This window comes from Phascolarctos cinereus, unplaced genomic scaffold, assembly GCF_003287225.1.
Source record: "Phascolarctos cinereus isolate Bilbo 61053 unplaced genomic scaffold, phaCin_HiC Scaffold_1;HRSCAF=81, whole genome shotgun sequence".
Taxonomy (NCBI): Eukaryota; Metazoa; Chordata; class Mammalia; order Diprotodontia; family Phascolarctidae; genus Phascolarctos; species Phascolarctos cinereus.
This window is the reverse complement of record NW_027555514.1, coordinates 280,957,599-280,979,267: the sequence shown is the minus strand read 5'-3', so window position 1 is coordinate 280,979,267 and position 21,669 is coordinate 280,957,599. Positions and strand designations below refer to the sequence as shown.

The following is a 21,669-nucleotide window of genomic DNA, read 5'->3' as shown; positions in this document are numbered from 1 at the left end:
TTGGAGAAGATGGTGGTGGGGTTAATGTGCTGGCTTCCTGGAGGAGGTGGGCCTTAACCTCTGATTTAAAGGAGAGGATGAAGACCCCTTTCCTTAGGGTGGAAAAGCAGCTGTTCAGACCTGTTGCTTTTATCCAGATCGCCTACTGAGAAAGAATGGTGCTAGATCTGGGCTCAGACAAGTTGGGTTGAATCTCATCCCTGCTACTTTCGGCTTCTTCTCTTGGGGCCCCAGGCGCTGGAGATGAAAATGGAGAGGAAGGAAGGGGAAATGGGAGAGAAGGCGAGAACCAGGCAGGCAGGCAGCAAGAATTTTCTGAGTTTACTGTGTTGGGCCTTGGATGGACAACAAAAAAAGGAAACAATTCTTGCCTGTGAAACAGTGCGATCCAGTCCCTGGAAGGGCTTACATTCAAATGGGGGAGACAATGTTGCTCCTTAGAAATATGTGCTGTACATACAGTATAGAGCAAATGATTACAAAGTGGTTATGCTATCCCCCCCCCTCCCCTGTGGTGGGTGGGTGAACCAGGAGAGAGCTCATGTAGAAGCTGATGTTCCAGATGAGTCTTGAATGGAATCATTGGTTCCTAGACACAGAGGTATGGAGGGTTGGTATTCCAGCCGTGGAAAAGGCATAGAGATGGGATGGTGTGTGTACCTCCAGGCCAGTAGGGCTGAATCCCAGAGGCAGACTGTATATAAGGAGCCTGGAAAGGTAAGAAGGGGCTGGCCAGCTTGTGATGGGCTAGAAATGCCAAGCAGGTGAATTGATATTTGATCTTCAAGGCAATAGGGAGCTACTGGAGTTTGTTGAGGTGAGTTAAAAGAAAAGGGAAGGAAGAGAGGGGGGAAAGGGGGGAGAGAAGAGATGAACAAAGGAGAAGAGTCAGGAAAGGAAGTAATTGGGAAAGATGAGTGGGAGGGGTAATAAAGAGAAATAGAGGAGAAAAGAAACAGAAGGAAGAGAGCAGGGGAGAGAAAGGAGACTCTCTTCCCTCTTTACTTCTGCGGACCCCCAAGCTCCTTCCCCAGGACTCAGGTGGATTTGGCAGGGCCACTCCCTGCTCCCTTTAGGCCACATCCCATCTTGTTTGGGTGCTAGCTTCCCCTAGGCCTGGGCAGAGGCGGAAAGCCCCTCAAAGGGCTTTAGCCAAGGGGGCAGTGCCAATGCTTGGGTGGGTGGGGGCTGCTGGGGCCACAGGGAATAGATCTTGTGTTGTGTTTGGGACCCAAGGCAATTCCTCACTCAACACCCTGTTTGTTTATGGATGAGAAAAGGGGGTCTGTGGTTGGTAACAGAGCAGGGATTCATGGGACTGGGGGTGGAGTGGACGTTTGGCTACCCGGCTCAGCTACAGGACTGATGGGGCCTGGGAGCCAAGGCAAGCCTGGTACAGACCAGGCTTGGAGATCAGCCAGGAGTTATCCATCCCCACTGAGCTGGTGGGTGGGAGTGGGTCTGATGGAAGGTGTGTTTATATATATATGTGTGTGTGTGTGTGTGTGTGTGTGTGTGTGTGTGAGAGAGAGAGAGAGAGAGAGAGTGCTTCAAAACCAGAGGACAGCTCTGTTGTCTGTTTGTTTATAGCAGGAGAGATCATAGCTCTAAAAATTGGTGAGGACCACAGAGGTCATGAAATCCAAGTTTTACAGATGAGGAAACTGAGGCCCAGGGAGGGGGGAAATGGGCATCTATCTGGCGGTCCCTCCCAGCACCATGAGTCTCATAGAACTTAGAGCTAAGCATTGGGAAGGGGAGAGAATGATGCAGGGAAGGGAAGAGCCTGCCCAGGGGGGAAGGCAGTGCATTGGGATGGTAAAGAGTGAGCTTTTGTGGCCCTAAGGTGGGGAATAGGACTTGTGACAATGGGCTTAACCTGAGTGGGCTTCCTGGAGGAGTCCTAACCTAGGATTTGAAGGAGGGGATCTTGGCTCTTCCTTGGGGCCTAATTGCAGCCCTGTCTTCACGGAGCATCCAGTCTGATGGTGGAAAGATGACTGTCTCCCTAGTCTTGATGGAGAGGACAGGGTTGGGGGTGGGGAACTGGCTTACTCAGGAGGGAGGGAGAGACCTCCTGTTGTGCTCGATGAAGGCAGGAGATTAAAGGAGCCTCGTGCCCCTTCTAGAAGTTGATTCAACTTGCCAAACATTTATTAAACACTTACTGTATACAGAGCATTAGTGGTAGGCTAGAGGAGAGAGATAGGTAGTTTAGTTAATTCATTATTCCTGCCCTTATGGAGCTAAATTAATCAATACGCATTTTTAAATAATACTTCATTTTTTCCCCAATTACATGTTAAAACAATTTTAACATGCATTTATTAAGCACCCACTATGTGTCAGGCACTGTGCTAGGTGCAGGGGCTACAAAGACAAAGAATGAAACAATCCTTGTCGTCAAGGAGCTTCCACTCTACTGCTTTCCATCTGGGGGTGGGGCAGGGAGTAGCACTTCGGTAAAGAAGATACACGATATTGCGGGGAGAAATCAATTGGAGAAGGGCAGTGACAGGGTTAATGTGTTGGAGGGGCATCAGGGCAGGTTTTCTGGGAGAGGTGACCTTAGCATTAAGCTTTAAACGATGACGACGGAGAGGCTGCATGGTATACTCATGATCCTAACAGCTAACATTTCCATCCTACTCTTGCTGTTGTTTAAGTCATATCTGATCCTTTGTGACCCTCAATTCAGAGTTTTCTTGGCAGAGATCCTGGAGTGGTTTGCCGTCTCCTTCTCCAGCTCATTTGACAGATGAGGAAACTGAGGCAAACAGGATGAAGTGACTTGCCCAGGGTTACACAGCTAGTGAGTGTCTGAGGTCAGATTTGAACTCATGAAGATGAGTCTTTCTGCCTCTAGGCCAGACACTCTAGCCACCTTGTCACCCAGCTGTCCCTATACGGCTTTAAGGTGTGCAAAATGACCTCCCTTTGATCTTCACAACGACTCTAGAGAGCCACAGTTTGAAGGAAGATCTGGGTTCAAGTTCCACTTCTGACATATAATGGCTATGGCTAAGATTAAGCCATTGAATTCTCAGCATCCTAGGCAACTCTCTAGGGCTATACTAAGCTATACATTGGGTGGAGGGTTTCCTCCTTCAGGAGTTCCCCCTACCAGTGAAGTCACAGGTCTAGTTCCTATCCCTTTTTAAATTTTTAGTTAATTAATTGATTTTTAGTTTTCAACATTCACTTCCATAAGCTTTTGAATTTCCAATTTTTCTCCCACTCCCTGTCTTTCCCCCTCTCCAAGACAGCATGCAATCTGATATAGGCTTCACATATACATTCATATTAAACATTTTCACATTGTAAAGAAGTATTAGAACCAATGGGAGGAACGAGAAAGAAGAAAAAACAAAACAGCAAAAGAAAGAAAGAAAATAGCCTGCTTCGATCTGCATTCAGACTCCATAGCTCTTTCTCTAGATGTGGATAGCCTTGTCCACTGTGAGTCTTTTGAAGTTGTCTTAGATCGTTGCCTTGCTGAGAAGAGCCAAGCCTAGTAAAGTTAGTCATCGCACAATGTGGCTGTTACTGTGTACAACATTCTCCTGGTTCTGCTCACTTCACTCAGCATCAGCCCATACAAGTCTTTCCAGGTTTTTCTGAAGTTTGCCTGCTCATCATTTCTCATAGCACAATAGCATTCCATTACATTCATATACCACAACTTGTTCAGCCATTCCCCAATGGATGGGCATCCCCTCAATTTCCAATTCTTGGCCACCACAGAAAGAGCTGCTATCAATATTTTTGTGCAAAATTCCTAACCCTTTAAAGAATAGTTAAGAGTTCAGTAAGCAGGGATGGGAATGGGATGAGCAGAGAGGGCATTCCTGGCATAGGTACAGCATGAGCAGAAACACAGAGGTGGGGAAACTGAGCGCAGGTACAGCAAGAAGTCTTGTTTGGCTGGAGCCCAGAGTTAAGAAAGTGGACACTAAGGCTGAAAATAAGGGACAAACCTGAATGACCGGCCAAGGAGTCTGAAATTGACTTTTGAATGTATGGCCTGGGAAGTCTGAGATTAGCCTGCTTGCAGGCAGGAGGGAGCCATTGCAGGCTTCTGAGTGGAGGAGAAGAGCAGTCTGGCCAGGTCTAGATGATGACATGGTCTAACAGGAAGGAGTCCTATGACAGAGAAACATGCAGCGCCAGCCCTGGAGGCGGGTATGCACAGCTATTGCTTAAGTATTGAAGAAGGGTGGGAGTAGGCAATGAGTGCAAGGCCATCCTTGTCAGGGTGGGTTCTCTACGTAAAGGGAGGAGTCCTGTCTTATGATTGAAAAAGATTAGAACGGATCTGATTGAGCAGAAGGGAGGTTGCTCCATTTATGGAGAATAGGCTGAATCCAAGAGGACTTCTTATCTATTCCCTTTGCCCCTCTTAGAGTTTGGAGAAATAGTGAGTGAATGAATGAATGAATGAATGAATGAAAAGGTACTTATCAAGCCTTTGCTATGTGCAAAGCACTGAGGATCCAAATGGAAAAATGGAGGTGTGGTCAGCACTATGACACAGCGTTTGGATTCTTCAACCCTGTGCTGGCTGCCGTGTGGTGAGTTTAGGGTGGAGGCATTGGTGGATTAGGAGGCTGGATAGCTGCCCTTGAATTCTCTACCCTTTAGGCACCACCTGGGATGGGCCTTCTCTCCTGTAGACGTGACCTTTCAGAAACCTAGGGCTGGGAGATGTCTGGCCCATCTCCCTGACTCCAGGCCATGCCAACTCATCCTGGGAGACCAAAGAGGGGGTAGCTGTCTGTTCTCCTATCCATGTGAAGGAGCTGTGTGGATTGAGTCAGGAGGGTCTGTGTTTTAATCCCAGCTCTGCTACTCCTAACAGTCTGCATGATTGTGGACAAATCCCTTAACTTCTCTGGGCCTCAGTTTCCTCATCTGTAGGATGAGAGAGACGGACTAAATGACCTCTGAGTCCCTTATAGCTCTAGACATATAAGCCTATAACTCCATAAGGAGGATTCTTCTTGTGTGACCTTAGGCAAGTCATGTAACTTTTTGAGCTTCAGTTTCCTCCTTTATAAAATGAGTTGAACCATGGCTTCTAAGCTCCCTTCCAGTTTGGAATCTAGAGGTCTTTGGGTGGAGGTAGGGGGCTAGTACAAAGGGTACTGGACTTGGATTGGGAAGAGCTGGGTTAGAATTCTGCCTAGGATACTTCCTAGCTGTGTGACCCTAGGCAAATCCCTTAACCTCTCTGGGCCTCATTTTCCTTATCTGTAAGATGAGGGGGGTGGGACTTGGCCTCCTCAGAGGTCCCTTCCAGCCTTCCACCTCGGCTCCTGCGATCCCAGCCCCAGCTCAGCCTGTGTGACCTTGGGATCATTTCCAACATCCTTATATGCAGAATGAAGAGATTGGATTAGATAATCCCTAAGGCATTTCTCAGCTCTGGCATCCTCTGATTACATATGCTCCTTTGACCCTGGTTTCTCCTGACATGACTCTGCTTTTATTTTCCCCAATCTTTACTAGATCCCACTAGACCTGGGCCTGGGATAGAGCCACCTGCCCTGGAGGGCCAATGTCCTGGTGGGAATCACTGATGCCCTTTCTTTCCCCTGCCAGGGCCAAAGACAGAGGAGGACAGAGCCGAGGTCTGGCCAAGGATTCGGTGCATCTGGGGAGGAGGCAGTGGCTGCCAATGACCGTTCAGGGGCATTAGCATTCTGAGGATCTCCTTGACCAGATGTGAGCAGGTACTGGGGACAGATTGCTGCTTGTTGGCTGGGGGATGAGGCTTCTGATGCCCAGGGGGGCCTCTCTGTAGCTCAGGAAGGAAAAGGGGGTCAGCTCAGTCCTCTGGTGACCATGCTTCCATAGGGGCTGAGATGGCAAGGACCTCTATGGAATGTGCTCAGTGAGGTCTCTCTCTGTTCTATCTCTCTGTCTCTTTAAATATCTGTCTCTGTTTTTCTCTTGTGGATATCTGGGGCTGGGATGGAAATAGAGGGTGGCCATTCTCCACTCCACTGTCCACTGTGGCTTTTGCTGGATGGTGTGCTTTTAATCAGTGATGGGGAGCTTAGTAGCTGGGTTATCATGAGGATATGAGATCCAGATGTTTTAGGGCTGAGGGAGCTTTCTTGCTGGGAGGGCCCTTAGAACACAGAATTTCAGAGCTAGGAGAAATCTTAGAACAGAGAATGCCAGGACTGGAAAGGACCTTAGAACATGAAAATATCAGAACTTGGAGGAGGCTTAGAACAGAGAATGTGAGAACTTGAGGAGAGGGATTGCTAAACATGAAATATCAGTATAGAGAGGGACTTTAGAACATAGAATGTCAGAGCTGGGAAGGACCTTATGGGACATGGAGGCCAGTCTCTTCTTTTTTTTTTATAGATGGGGAAACTGAGTCTGTGAGCTGAGTCTTTGGGAAGGTGGACATGGCAGGTAGTTAGGATTTGACCGAGAAGATGGTAACTGATTAGAAAGGTTTGTCTCTGTAGTTGAGAGGTCACCCCAGGGATTCTAAGGGGCTGATAGGAAGCCTAGGAGTACATTGTGGATGTTGGTGGCATAGACTCTCTTTCTCTCCACAGATAATGGTAAAGGATTGGCAAGGTGTGTGCTAGGAGGCATAGCATTCGTCTCTGAACTGAAGTGGCCTCTCATGGAGGCCCAAGGGGCTGGTGGGCTTACTGAAGCAGAGCTGGTCTTTCCCTTCCTCAGCTGGCTTCTCTGCCAGCCTGTCATGTCTCCTCATTGCCAGCTTAGCCTTAGGGACTCCCAAAGAATCTCTTCTCTCCTGAAATCTGGCCACAGGTACGTTAGCCTACACTTCAGAAATGTTGGTGGAAAATGGAGCTGTGAGGAGGAGGAGGAAACTGAGGCAGAGAGAGATGAAGTGATTAGGCCCTTAGGTCTAGAGCTGGAAGAGGTACATAGAATCCAAGCTTTTCATTTTATGCAGGAGGAAACTGAGGCCCAGGTCATTTATGGTATGCCACGCTCAGTAGATGGTCTTTGAGATGTGCCACGTGGAAAGAAGCCCTTTACTAACCTTAATGCACTCCACAAATGTCAGTTCTTACAATAATCCTTCATGTACTATGGAAACATGAGTAACAGTTGTTATCATTCAGTCAGCAAGAAGTTACTGAGCTCCTGCTGTGGACCCAGCTCTGTCCTAAGGCTTGGAGGCAGAGCGAGACAAGGCAAAGTCTAGCCTAACTGGGGAGGCAAGAAACACGTGCATGAAACAATTAGAAAGCAAAACCGCCTGTAATAAGGTGTTAAATTGTGCGGTGCCGAGAATAATTAGAGAATAAGGCAGTATGTAATAAGGTGTTAATTGTGCGGTGCCAACTGAGTGCCGTAGCCATTGAGAGAAGGGAGGGACCAGCAAGGGCTGGGCCAGTCAAGGGAGGCTTCATGGAGGAGGTGCCATTTGAGCTGGGCCTTGAAGGCTGGTTCTGGGTCTGACCAACATAGATCAGATTCACCCAAGAAGGAGTGGGTGTGGGCTGAGCTGCTGGAGAGGGGTTTGAGTATTGGTATAGGCATCTTTGTAACAACTGAGTTGGGCTGTGAGTCTCCCTTGACCCTCTCTGAGCATCCTAGCATGTCTACATGCTTTTCTGGGCATCCCTTGGGGGTATACTTCCTCTGCTATGTTTCTATAAACCTCCAAAACACGACTGTCTAGCCTTTCCATATCCATCTAGATTATGGGACCAGCTGAGGCACAATGGAAGCTGTATGTTGAATGGTGCCTGGGATTCATGGACAGCTCTGGGGAGGAGATAACTAACTGTTGAAGTAGTTACTGGGACAAGAAGAACTGGCCTTAGGTGGGCTGGGGAATCGATCCAGATGCTAAGGTGCTCACTTGCCCTGAGGCAGGGGACTGGACCAGATGACTTCCCTTGAGGTACTTTCTCCTTCCCAGAATCCCTGTCTCTGAAGAATGTCTGTCAGGTGCCTGCATGTCCCTTAGCTCAGACCCTGCTGCCCTCCTAGGCCCCTTTCTCCATCCATGATGGGTTCCCCAAGGATAATGTGCCAATCGTCCATCTGTGCATTGTGACATTTTGGGGCATCACAGAAACAGTCCGCTATGTCTGTTGCGATGCCCCTGGCTCCCTGATGGTCCTGTCATTGTTTGACCAGCAGAGGAGAGAGGGCAGGGTGGTGGGATTGTGCTGGGTAGACAAGGGGGCATGCTCACGTGTGTGTGTTTACATGTGTGTGCATGGGTGTGGTGTGCACACCCTTATGGTAGTGTTATGTGTGTGGCTTTGGTCTCCGTGAGAGTGTGTATATTTTTGTGTGGTTTGTGTGCACAGATTTGTGACTGTGTGTGAGTGTGAGCATGTGCTATAATGCTAGTGTGTGCTTTTCATGTGTATGTGTGATTGTGTGTGTGTGGATCTTTGTGAGAATTTGTTTTTTTAATGTGTGTGTTTTGAGTGCCTCTAGACATTTCTGAACATTTGTGGGTGTGCTAAGCCCCTCTGCAACTGTGTTTTTGAGTGTGGATCAGTGTATGCCCATAGAGCTGACCTGGCAGTGGGGCTAGAGGGTGACCCCTCTGCTTCCTGGTGCTGCTGCCTTGGACCAGAAACTTGGCTTCAGCTGCCTGGGGCTGACACCTGGCTGGGGGGGTGGGGAGGGACAGGGCTTTGGGGATGCCGGGCTCCAGGGTTTGGAGAATGGGGGGCCAGGAGAGTCCCAGGGCTCAAGAAAGAAGAAAGAATATAGTGTTTTAGTAGCTTCAGCTTTTTAGCCAGAATATGAAAGTACTTTGGGGGGGGGGAGGGTGTGCACATGAATGGATGTCATAAGACTTAAAGCCAGAGGGGACCTCAGAGATGATCCAGTTCAACCTCCTTATTTTACAGATGAAGAAATTGAGACTCAGAGAGGTTTAGTAACTTGCCCAAAGTCACACAGCTAAGAAGTAGCAGAGCCAGGCCTTGAACCTAGGTCCTCAGACTCCAAATTAAGTGCTCTTTCCAGCATGAGGGGCCCCCTTCATCTTCCCCAGATTCCTGCTGGAAAGAGGCTTGGAGTCTGGGGGCTGGGAACAAAGTGGAGGTCAAAGCCAGGGCTGCAGTGGTGACCAGGCTGAGGATTCACACATCTCGTCCTGTGTGGTTCTTCCAAGGTTTGGCTTTGGGGGTAAGGCCCTCGGCATTCCTGGATTCCTCATCATCACTGGCAGCAGCCTCTCTCCCTCCCTCTTTCTCTCTATCTCCCTCCTCTTTTTGTCTCTGTCTCTCTCTCTCTCTCCCCTCCTTCTCCCTCTCCCTCCCCTCCTCTCTCCCTCCTTAACTCCATCTCTCCATCTCTCCCTCCTCTCTCTGTCTCTCCCTCTCTTTCCTCTGTCTCTCTCTCCCTCCTTCTCTTTTTGTCTCTGTCTCTGTCTCTCTCCCCCCTCCCCTTCCCTTCTTTTATGTTTCTCTCTCTCTCCCTCCTTCCCTTCCCCTCCCCCCCAACCTTTCTCTCTCTGCTGTGTCATCCCTAGTGCATCCTTGGGGATTCCCTCTCTCCTGGGTGCTGTGTTTCCAGTAAGGGGAATGTTCAGGAGCTCTGTCTGCTTGGAGTGATCGAGCTCAGCGTCACATCACTGGGCCTGGGATCCCCCACTGTCTGGGCTGATTCATCGAGCCCAAGGAAGGCAAGGCTGGGAAGCCAAGGTCACAGAATCATGTAATTGCAGGACTTCAAACCTGGAAGGGGCCTTAGGGGACAGAGCCCTGGTTCTAGAGTCAGAGGACCTGGGTTCAAATCCTCCCCCTCCCATCTGCCCAGTGGGAGTGACTTCATTCCTTGCAGTGTTGTTTCATCTCTTAAGATGAAGGAGAATGGTTGGACTTGCTGACTTCTGAGGTCTCTCAGCTCTAAATTGATTATCCTAACAATAGCTCTCATTTCCATACAGGTTTTAAATCTCGTTTGGTCCTCACCACAACCAGTCAGGTGGGGGCTTTTGTCATGCTCCTTCTGCGGATGAGGAAACTGAGGCTGGGTCTTGCCCAGGGTCACATAACTACTAAGTGTCAGAGGCAGGATTTGAATCCGTGATTTCCTGACTCTGAGCCCAGCTCGCTATCCACTAGGCTGCCCTGCCCCTTGCTCATTTAATCAATTTTCCTTAATTCTTACTTAGAAGGAAACTGAGAACTGGAGAGGCACAGGGTCCTACCCAGGGTCTGTCAGATAGACCTTCAGTAAGTGGCAGGGACAGTATTCACCCCCAGCTTAACAGGACTTCAGAGGCCATCTGATTCAACCCCATAATTTTACAGATGGAGAAACTGAGGCCCTGAGCAGGGAAGTGACTTGAGGTCCTAGATCTGACCACTTGGTCCAATTCCCTCATTTTACAGGTGAGGAAACTGAGGCCTGAGGTGTAACCTAAACAAGGTCATACAGGTGTGAAGGGAATTATGATTTTCATATTAATTGACGTATGTACAATGAATATACTAATAATTTAGGTTTCTCAGAGCTGCCTCATTATTCATTATACACATTCATTACATTATATTACATTGCACAATATTCATTACCATCAATATGAAAATCACAATTCCCTTCATACAGGTAATAAGCATCAGAGACAGGATTTGAACCCAGGCCCTTGGACTCTACAGTCAATGCTCTTTGGTGCTTCTTCCATGACAGTCCAACACCACAGACTTGGTGGATAGACCACCTGGAGTCCTGAAGTCTCCCCATGTTTTCATCTTTCCTACATGAATTTGGAATGGGGAGACTTGGAGGGCAGGGAGTGAGGTTGAATACTGGTACAAACCCTTTCTAATGGGGTGACCGTAGTCAAGTCATTTCTCTCTCTGAGGCTCAGTTTCCCCAGCTACAAAGTGAGACTGTTGCTGCTTGTCCTGCCTCCTTTCTAGGCTTGTGACCAGGAAGCCCTTTACAAGCCGTAAGGCATTTGGGAAATGGAGTGGGTCTTTGGGATTTCTGGGCCCTGGGCACCCACCCCTTTGGCCCAGTGTCTCTCTCCTACTGGCCAGTGTTTGGACACAGGCATGCCTCACCACAGCTGGCTCTTAGCAACTGCTGAAAACCAGCCAAGCTGAGTATTTGATGCTAGTGGGCAGTGCCCAAGGGCTTTCCTACCCTCATCCACAAACACTTATGGGGTATCCAGCTTTTTAGCTGAGTCACCTCTCTGAACCTCACTTGGTTTCTTTATAAAATGGGGATAAGAGTACTTCACTCACATTCTTTATGGGGTTGCTGGGAGAGAAACACTTTGTAAAACTCCAAGGGTTACAGTCATTGGGTCCCATCTCTCAAGCCAGAAGAGCCCTCAGAGTTCATTAAGCCAACCTCCCTCATCTTACGCAGGAGGAAACAGAAACCCCAGGAGATTGTTGCTCGCCTAAACTCACAGGAGTAATGGGCACCGGGGGTAAGATCTGAATGCTAGCCTTCTGACTGTGCTCTGCAGTGCCTGAACTTGGCATCCCAGCTCTGACACCGAATGCTGTTGGGACCTTGGCTGGGTCACTTCCCTTCTGTCACAGTCTCTTCATCTGTAAGAGGAGGGGGCTGTTCATAATTAAGCAGATCCCTTCTGGTAGTAGGTTGACTTAGAAAACCACAAATCCACATTATCTGTGTTGTGTTGTATTTTTGTTGAACATTTCCCAATAACATTTTGATCGGATTCTGGCTGCACTCAGGAGTTTTGAGGCTCACTTTAGGCCCCCCAGCCCTGAGTTTGACACCTTTGGTCTGTATGAACTGGAAGGCCCTGCCTAGCCCTAAATCTCATGCTCCGGTGGTCTGGATGGTGTGTTTTAAGTCCCAGTTCAGGGCCCTCTGAGGTCTGAGAAGTCTGCCTCAATGAGTTGTCCAGGGAATTTGGGCCCCAGATAGGTAGATGGTGAGGAATGCTTTGGGTGCTAGAGGACTCTAATCCCTTTGGGATTAAGCGTCTCTGGTCCTAAACCAGGATGGATTTGCCTGGTGGGGATTAGGAGGGGAGAGCCCTGATTGGCCTATGGGGAAAGTCTGGGACCCCTGAGAGTTCTTTGTTCCAAGCCTGGCTGAGGGATCCTTGAGACAGCTCCAGTCCCAGCTGGTACCTTGGCACTCAGTGCCACGGAGGCGAGGGGGCATCTGTAGACCTGGGTGTACACAGAGCTCAGAGGATTGAGAGCTAAACGGCACTTCAGAGGTCAGCTATTCCAACCTCCTCTTTTACAAATGAGAAGACTGAGGCTAGGGAAGTAGAAGGACTGTGGATGAGAATTCTAGAGTGGAAGGGACCTTACAGGCCATCTAGTCCACCTCCCTTTTTACGGATGAGGAAACTGAGGCCCAGGGAAAGAAGTGACTTGTCCAAGGTCACACAAGCAGTGCGTAGTAACTAGTAAGTAACAGGTAGGATTTGAACCCAGGCCTCTGACTCTAAAGCCACGTGTGTGCAAAATTGCACACACAAGCCCAGATATGAATGGGAACACAAAGGTACAATTTACTGATATACACACATCCAGGTGTGTAGCAGGGCAGTCACAGAAGTGTCTACACACAGGCGGGGATGCAGGTGTAAACACAGGTAGAAAATGCAGATGTACACACGCATAGACGTTGTTGGTACGGGTGCATGCAAATTTCCCCAAAGGTTTGGTCTCGTAGAGACTCAGGCATGAGCTCACAGGTGTAATGCAGGGCTTTATGTCTGCAGGTGTAGAAACATGTCCCCACGCAGGGATGTTTATACACTCACACACAGGCAGATGCATCTTTGCGGTCCAAGGAGCCGGGTTTGAACATTGTTACCCACAGTTTCTAGGACCGTAGATTTAGAGCTGAGCTCTAGCTCAGGGGCCACCTAGTTTCAACCTGTCATTTTACAAAAGGGGAAACTGAAGCCCTGAGAATAAAGATGATCTGCCCCACACGGGTAATGAATGACAGACAGTCAGCATTGTAACTTCTATCTCATGCCTCTGTGATTGGCATTTGTCCATTCTTCTGAAAATCAAACTTTTTTTTCAATTAACAAATAGTTAGCATTTTTTCCCCTCCTTTCTACCTTCCCCTTCCCAGGAGGCAGAGGGAAAGTAAAACAAAACCCTTCTAACAAATAATTACAGTCAAACCAACCAAAATTCCCCGTCGGCCATGTGCAAACACACTTGTCTCATTCTGCGTCTGGAGAACTTGCTTTGGGGCTGAGCATCGTGCTCCATCATGAGTCCTCTGGGAGAGTGGATGGTCACTACTGTGACCACAGTTCTGAAGGCCTTATGGGTTGTTTGTTTTACAATGCTGTTGTTATTTCAGAGCTTGCTCTCCTGGCTCTGCTCGCTTCCCTCGCATCAGTCCGTCCACGTCTTCCCAGGTTTCTCTGAAGCCGTTCACCCCTTAAAGCACAGCCTTCTTCCATTCTATTCCTACACTGACTTTTGGTTGGCATTCTTTCAGCTGTACTGAGTGGGTAAGCCATTCCCTTCTCTGTTTACTCAACTGTAAAATGATGCTAATCCTATCTGTTATATGGAAAGCACCTCGTAGTTATGCGCAGAGAGACCTACATACACATATGCAATGAGGTCTCTAAATCCCACTCCCTATGACTCACTTTGTCTTCTTTTGGGGCTCTTGCCCTGCTCCCCTAATACTGAGAGAGACAGTAAGGTAGAGTGCTGGGCTCAGTCAGATAAATCTGAATTTGAATCGCACCTCAGACCCTACCTATGTAATGCAGGGAATGTCACAACTTTTATGAGCCTTAGTCTCCTCATCTGCAAGACGGAAGAGTAGGACTCACTGACCTTGAAGGTTTCTTCTAACTTGAAATCCGAGAGCCTCTGACCTTCCCCCTGATGTCTGTTTGTCTTTCCCTCTTTCCCAGTCTTTCTTATTGTCTCTTCCTGCCCAGCTGCCCTCATCCGTCTCTCCGGTTCCTGGACTCTTGAGTCTCCCTGCCTCCCTAAGGCTCTCTTGCTTTCCTGATCCCCTTAGCACAAATCTGGGTCTCACTTCCTGGCCTCTCCTCATTTCCCCCTCTTCTCAACTCTTGCAGTCTCTGTTAGCTGCTCATAAGTGTTGACATTTCCTCTAATACCTTCAAGTTCACCAAGCACTTTCTGGATGACTGTCCTAGGAGTTAATTAGTATAAGAATTGTTATAGTCCCCATTTTACAGGTGAGGAAACTGGGAGGGACAATGACATGGCCACAGTCATGCAGCTGGTTAGTATCAGAACCTGGATTGGAACTCAAATCTTCTGGCTCCAAACCCAGTTCTATCTAGTGCTGCCTTTCTGCCCTAATGGGTGTTCTCTCTCTCTCTCTCTCTCTCTCTCTCTCTCTCTCTCTCTCTCTCTCTCTCTCTCTCTCTCTCTCCCTCCCTCCCTCTGTCTCTCTCTCTGTGTCTCTCTCTGTCACTGTCTCTGTCTCTCTCTCTCTCATTGGTGGACATTAGCATTTGGGGAATCAGGAAAGGCTTAATGCACAACATGGCCCTTGAGTTGGCTCTTAAAGGAAGAGAAGGACGCTGAGGCAGAGGGGAGGAGGGAGTGCCATCCCGGGATGGGAGAATAGTCAGTGCCAAAGCATGGATATAAGAGAGAGAGTGTCATGAGAAGCAGAGGGCACTGAGATGCTCAGGATCCCACAGACACAGGGAGAGAGTCAGGATTTGAACTGAGGCCCCCTCCAGAGCCAGCTTCCATTGCACACTCACCACATTCCATGCGCATCTGATGAGAATTGGAACCCAGGTCTCTTGAATCTGACTCTCACACTCTTTCTATTGCTTCCAAGGAGGAAAATGCTTAATCCAAAGGAGTCAGTCTCTAATGGTGGAGTTTCAGGCAGGGTGATACAGAAGATGAATGACAAGGAGATAGCTCTGGCCCTTGGGAGGTTACAAATGAATAAGGGAGATGACAGCTACATAAATTTTGCGCTCTGTGACAGTGGTGATAAAGGAGATATGTGTGGGAGACTGGGGCTTCTGGAGTCCCATGTGTCCCACCCTGGACTTTGGCTCTGCTTCTGGGTAGGACCTGTCCTAGAAAGGGGTCATTCCCCTGGTGTCTGCTCCCCTTCCCTTCTCTCCAGGAAGCCAGCCTTCCTCTGAGCCCAGGAGTGTGGCAATTAGGCAGAGGAGGGCTGATTAGATTAGAAATTAAGTGTTTGTGTTTCCTCTCTTCTCCCTTTCCCTAAATGAACAGATGGAGAGTCAGGAAGGGAAGCAGTAAGAATCTGAGGTCCCCTGGGTTAGGTAAGGGGATGAAGGAAGCTTACCTCTCCTAGTCATTGAACCTCCTGGGCACAGAAGGATTGGCTTGACCTGAGCCCAGAGGACAGGGCAGGTGGCCAGCTGGAGAGAGAAGGAGGTGGGGTCAAAGGGTACTGGGCCTGCTCTCCCATAGGTCTGTGGCCTGGTCTCCAGGGGGTCTCCCTGACAGTCCTCACCCTGAGACATTAGGGGAGGCAGTGTATGCCACGGGCAGGGAGGCAGCAGAACTGTCTTTGCCTCTAACATTTCTGTGTAGTCTGGCACAAAGCATGTCCCATCTCTGGCCTCAGTGCCCTCATCACAAAAATGATGAGGTTGATGGGATGGCCTCAGAGGTCCCTTCTAATGCTGGCACTCTATTTTCTAGCTTTCTCTGTTCCAAGGTCCCTTCCACCTTGGAAATTCTATGTTCTGAGGCCTTAGACATTTCCTGTTCTAAGGTCCTTCCCACCTTTGCTACCCTATGTTCCAAGGCCCTTCCCAGCTCTTCCATCCCCTGTTCTAAGGTCTCTCCCAGCTCTGCCATCCCCCGTTCTAAGGTCTCTCCCAGCTCTTCCATCCCCTGTTCTAAGGTCTCTCCTAGCTCTGCCATTCCCTGTTCTAAGGTTCCTCTCAGCTCTGCCATTCCCTGTTCTAAGGTCTCTCTCAGCTCTGACCTTTCCCGTTCTAAGGCCCCTCTCAGCTCTGATAATTCCCTGTTTCAATCCCTCAACCCCTACCCCCCAGCTTTGACATTGTCCTAGGGTTCCCCTTCAAGGCCTGACATTCTCTGTTACAAGTTCCCCCTACCCCACTCCTGCCCAGCTCTGACACTGTAAGGTTTTTTCCATAGCCTTTGAACTCAGGAGCAGCCCATGATAAACATCTCTCCCCTTGGTCCCTGCTTCCCTCTCCTCCCCGGCCCCATTCCTTAAAGCTGTTTCCTCCATTCCCTCCAGGAGGGCAAATCAAGCTACTGGAACAGAATTGGGAGGGGGAGAGGGAGGAGGGGCTCTGGTCACTGCCACACCCTTCCCTTCTCCCTTAGCCCAGCAGAAGAAACTCAGTCTTTGTCCTGATTTCCTGCTTTTTGTCCCTACAAAAGGAATGACTCCTTTGTACTCCTGCTTCCCCTTTAGGCGCTTCTGCACCTGAGTTGTGATGATTTCTATGTTTAGTGAATAAGCCTTTGCCGAGTTGGTTTCTTCAGCCCCTTTCCATCCCATTCCATTCTGTTCTGTTCCTTTCAGCTAACATTTATGAAGCGTCTTCTCAGTGCCAGGGGCTGGGGAGTACAAGCACAAAGTCCGTTCTACTGGGAAAAAGTGAGAGCTCTATGTGTGGAAGGGCAGGGAAGTGCAGAAGGCTTCAGGGAAGAGGGAGCACCTGCTCTGAGCCCAGGTGGTAGCCAGTATTCTGAGAGGCAGAACCGAGCAGGGAGCGTGTTCCAGGCAGAGGATTCCCGACATGTCTGACTGTAGGGAGGCGGGAGATGGGGCTCGGTTTGGCCAGGTTGGAGATTTCACGGCATCCTAGTCCAATCTCCTCACCTTACAGAGGAGGCCCAATATAGAGTAAATGATAAGCAGGATTTGAATCCAGGTCATCCAACTCAAACCAGCGTTCTTTGCCTTACACTAAGCAGGGACTCCGTTCGTGAAGGGGAGTGGGGGGTCCATTTAGGATCAGGGCCTGTGCCAATCTCCTCTCCTCTCAAACTGAAAGCTATTTTTACCATCCTCTGAGTTCCCTGACCACCTAGGGAGTCCGTTCTAATTGTAACCTGCAGATGGATGACTTCCCCTCTCCCAGAGGTAGCAGGCTCACGTCCCAGCCTCTGAATCCTGATTATCCTAAGCCCTCGCTGCAGCCGAGCCCCTGGTTTTCCCTGCATCCTCTTCCTGGCCTCCCATCCCTACCTACTCTGCCCAGCCCTGCCCAGGCCCAGGTTCCTCTTCTAGCCAGATTCTACCATGCCCTTTGCTCTATTCTGAACAAATTCTCCATCCCTGAACTTTGAGTGAACTATGCATTCTAATGTCAGGCATGAAATGAAGTCTTGTCTCCTTCCTGAAGAACTGGAGCAGGAGGGGGAGGAGAGGATCCCAGGAATTTGAAAGTTAAAATAAAGGCAGCTCACTCTCCACTCACCTCTGGTTTCCCCCAAACTCCTGCATTCAATGTAGGGTGTGTTGGAAGGGGAGTGTACTATAAATACTGTAAGTGTAGGATCCTGGGCAAGACTCATCAATTGAGAACTGGAAAGGACCTCAGAGGCCTCAGATTAAAGATAGGGAAACTGAGGCTCAGAGATGGGGAGTACTTTGCCCAAGGACTAATTATCAGAGCCAGAGTTTGAACCCCAATCCAACTGACTCCAAATCCCACCCCCTCCACTGTGCTGCCTCCTTTTATCCTTAGCAGAGGATGGTTGTCTTTGAATGATTTAAATTCTTGCCACTGAAACGTCCCATGATATCACCACAGAGTGACCCACAAAAACTTAGGTTTGGCAGCCATACCACCATTTTGATTGTCATTATAAGACCCCTTGATCTTTTTCACCCAGATGGCTGTCTCACCATGCCACCTCCATCCTGTTCTCGAGACATCGACTATTTTGGACCCAAATGCCAGGCTTTATTTACATTTATCTTTATTAAGTTTAATTATATTAGACTTGGTTCAATGTCTAGAGCCTTCTGAGTCCCCTTCCTCCCATCCAGTGCGTTACTCTGTTTTTTTTTTTCCATCCAGTCTTGTATTATCTGCAACCTCTAACATTTCTCATCGGTAACACCTGAGGTTGTCCCAAAGTGGAAATGAGCTCTCTTGATAGGCAATGAGTTCTTCATCGCTTGAGGTCTATAAGCAAAGACTGGAGATCAATCGACAAAGATGCAACTCCTTTCATTTCAATTCAATTCAACATTTACTAAACCACCAGGCAAAGTCTGGAAGAGCATCAGGGTTGAGTGGGGGATGTGAATGAAGAGAACGTCAGAGCTAGAAGAATCTGGAGAGGCAGGGTTTGGTTTCCAGAGGTCCCTTTCACATCTACAATTTTAATCCCATAAATTAGACCACCTAATCCGATCCCCTGATATTATAGGTAAGGAAACTGAGGTCAACAAATGTTTTCCCAGTTGAGTACTCCTGCTATTGCATGGCGCCTCTCTTCCAGAAAGGGGAGAGGGATGGTGTCTCTGTCATCACTACAGCTGGTCCCTCCACGGACTCTTCAGTGCTTGACCAGGTAAGAATGCCAGAGGAACAGCCCGGACAAAAGGAGGCCAGCTTATTGCTAGGGTAAGGGAGTGAGGGAACATAGACTCATTAGGACCACAATGCACCAGCTGAATAATACATCAAAGTGAGGCTGGAATGGAGGTGGGAGAAGTGAGGGCTGGAAGGAAGCATGCTGTCGGAGCTGGGGGACCACAAGAGGCTGGTGCGCAGAGTCTTTGGAAGGCTCTCCCTGAAATGGGGGAACAGTGTACAGCTGCCTTTCTCAGTTGGCCAAAGAGGTCGAGGAAGGTCCCTTTGGACCAGGGGAAGATGCCAGCTGGGACTAGGAAATGAATAAAGATTTCTCTGAGAATTAGTGAAGAAATGATCTGGATTGGGAAGGAATTAGGCTCTATAGACTGAGCTGAGGCATCCTTCCTTCCTTCCTTTTCTCACTCCCTCCCTCCTTCCTTCTCTCCCTCCTTTCTTCCTTTCTTCCCTCCCTCCTTTCTTTTTTCCTTCCTTCCTTTCCTACATCCCTCTTTCCTTCCTTCCTTTCCTCCCTCCCTCCTTCCTTCCCTCCCTTCATCCCTTGCTCCCTATCTCAATGATCCTCTGTCAGTTGGACACTAGGTGTATCTTTATCCCCTCTGCTTACTCTGGCGAAATGGGCTTTGAGGTCTGGAAGATGGAGAGCTGGGAGAAACCTTGGTCCAGATCATCTAGTTCAACCTCCTTGTTTCAGAGATGAGCAAACAGGGGCCCCGAGAATGGAAATGACTTGTCCGAGGTCACACAGGCAATAAGAAGCAGATCTAGAACCGTGTCACTGAAGTCCAGGGCTGCTTCTGTTATGCCCGTCATCCACAGTGGCCCACTCTTAATCTCCAGGTGGGGGGAAAAGACTTTACTGCAGGCCCAAAGATCTATGATTCTGCAGATTATAGGGGTAGGTGATTATAGGTTTTTATAAGGAAAGCCCCACGATGGGCCTGTGGGGGCTAGAGGGCAATGGTTCGCTCCTTCCTGTGGGGGTTGGGCCCTGTTTGCCTGTGTATACCCAGGTATACACGCCTGAGTTAGATCACTTCCAGTCCTCCCCCTTCCTTTCCAAACTAACAGGTGAGAACCCACACCTCTCTCTCTTAGTGTTAATGTGAAGTCAGCATTCACGTAGCCCTAGCAACAGAGAGCTGGCCAACACCAGAAACAGCTTTCTCTGCCTGCTTCCCTCCTTCCTGCCTTCCCCTCCGCCAACAGAGGCTTGTGGAGAAAGGTTTGGGTTTGGAATCTGGAGAGCTGGGTTCAGATCTTGGATCTAGGGCTACTTCCTGTCTGTGTCTTCTTGGCCTGGCTTTCATTTTCCCCACATGTCCGAGAAGGGGATTAGAATAGATGAGGAGCAGCGTGGAACAGCGGCAGGAGCTCTGAAGTCAGAGGGCCTGGCTCCTGACCTCCAATGGCTCCATCTAAAATCAGTCCCACAAGCTTTGATTAAGAGCTCACTATGTGTTTAATAAGCAAAGTCAGGCAACAACAACAACCACAACCCTATTCCTGCCCTCAAAAAGCTTACGTAATACTGGGGAATAAGTTAATGCCAAGAATACATACCAAGTAAGTAATAAGAAATTTCAAGTGCTTGAGGGGGAGCACTGACACTTGAGGGGATCAGAGAAGGCTACCTGCAGGCTACGGTGCTTGAGCTGAGCCTGAGGGAAGAAACAGGCATTGGCTAATCTCGTGCTATGTGACAGACAGCTCGAGTGCTTTACAAATATGGTTTGAGCTGATCTTCACAATTGGGAGGGTGTTATTATTATCCATGTGTAATAGATGGTGAAACTGAGGTAGACAGAAGTTAAATGACTTGCCCAAGGTCACCCAACTAATAAGTGTCTGAGGCAGGATTTGAACTCAGGTCTTCCTGACTTCAGGCCCAGGTGAGGCCTGGGAGCATTCCAGATGTCAATCAACCAGTCAACAAACATTTATTTATCACCTCTCATGGTGGGGAGAGAGAGACCAAAATGGCAGCATCAGTATGGTCCAGTGGAAGAAGGCTGATCTGGAGTCACAAGACTCGAGTTTGAATTTCGTCTCTGCTACTCACTGCCTGCATGAAGGAGGGTTCAGTCATTTCATCTCCTCATCTGTAAAAACAAAATCGATGATTCTGTGAGACAGTCCCTGCCTTCAAGGAGCTTACACTCTTTAGAAGAAGACAAAATATGCGCATAGAAGGATAGTCAGATGAACTGGGTGGGCTGTGCAAAGGTGGGGGGGAGAGGGATTTCTGCTTAGGAAGAATTTGTCTGGAACCTAGAGTCTGGGAGAGAAGGGAAAGTGCTCTCAGCCAAGCCCATTCATAGCCTCTCAGGGGCTTCTATTGGCACACCCAGGGAGCCTGAGCAGGATAGGGACTGGCCCAGGGTCACACAGACTCAGGTTTTAAGCTCATTACTCCTTCTACACCACTGGGAGAGAAAGACAGAAAGGAAAAGCAGGCAGAGGAAGCTCTGGGGATTCCAAAGCTCTTGGCCACAGGTTTTTGTCTCTTTAGCCTTTTCTCAGTTCCCTCTGGGACTGAGAAAAGGCTAAAGAGAAAAAAAAAACAAAACCCGTTCCACTCTTCCCCTGAGCCCCATGGCACGGGCTGTCTTGTTCCTCAGGGGGCTCTGAGCTCCCATAGCCCTGGCTTCACCTTGTGGGGAGCTGCCCCCCGAAAGAGAGGGGGTCAGATTTCTCTCTCTCTGGCCTGTCACTGCTATCCTGGAGAACCCCAAAGCTTTCTGGAGAAGTCTCGAATGGTTGGGGTCTGGTTCCTTCCCTGTCAAATGGTGAAGGGTTGGTCGGGATGACCTTCCATGCATCATCTTCCTATTTGTACACTCATGAAGGCAGAGACTGGAACTTCTCACCCACTAGCTCTGAGCACAGGTTGTAGGCAGTAAGGACTTAATGAATGTATTTGGAATAAATGAATGAATGAATGGAAGCTAAAGAAAGCTAGAGTTTATATAGCACTTTGAGGTTTGCCAAATGCTTGTACATGTTATTTAATCTGATGCTCACAAAAACCCTATGGGGTTTGGCCTATGATTATCCCCATTTTACAGATAAAGAAACTGAGGTTGAGAATGAGCCCAGCTGGTGTGTCTATGAAAGGATTGCAACTTGGGACTTTG

At 48.8% G+C, this 21,669-nt stretch overlaps 1 protein-coding gene across 3 annotated transcripts in view; it reads left to right on the top strand.

Annotated features, from left to right (window-relative positions):
• The window catches only part of ELFN2 (extracellular leucine rich repeat and fibronectin type III domain containing 2), a 90,074-nt gene that overhangs the window by 25,655 nt on the left and 42,750 nt on the right, over positions 1-21,669 (top strand). For all 3 annotated transcript variants that reach the window (XM_078147249.1, XM_078147252.1, XM_078147248.1), the window contains exon 2: positions 5,602-5,732. The gene's annotated coding sequence lies outside the window, so the exon portion shown is untranslated. The remainder of the gene's footprint in view (positions 1-5,601; positions 5,733-21,669) is intronic.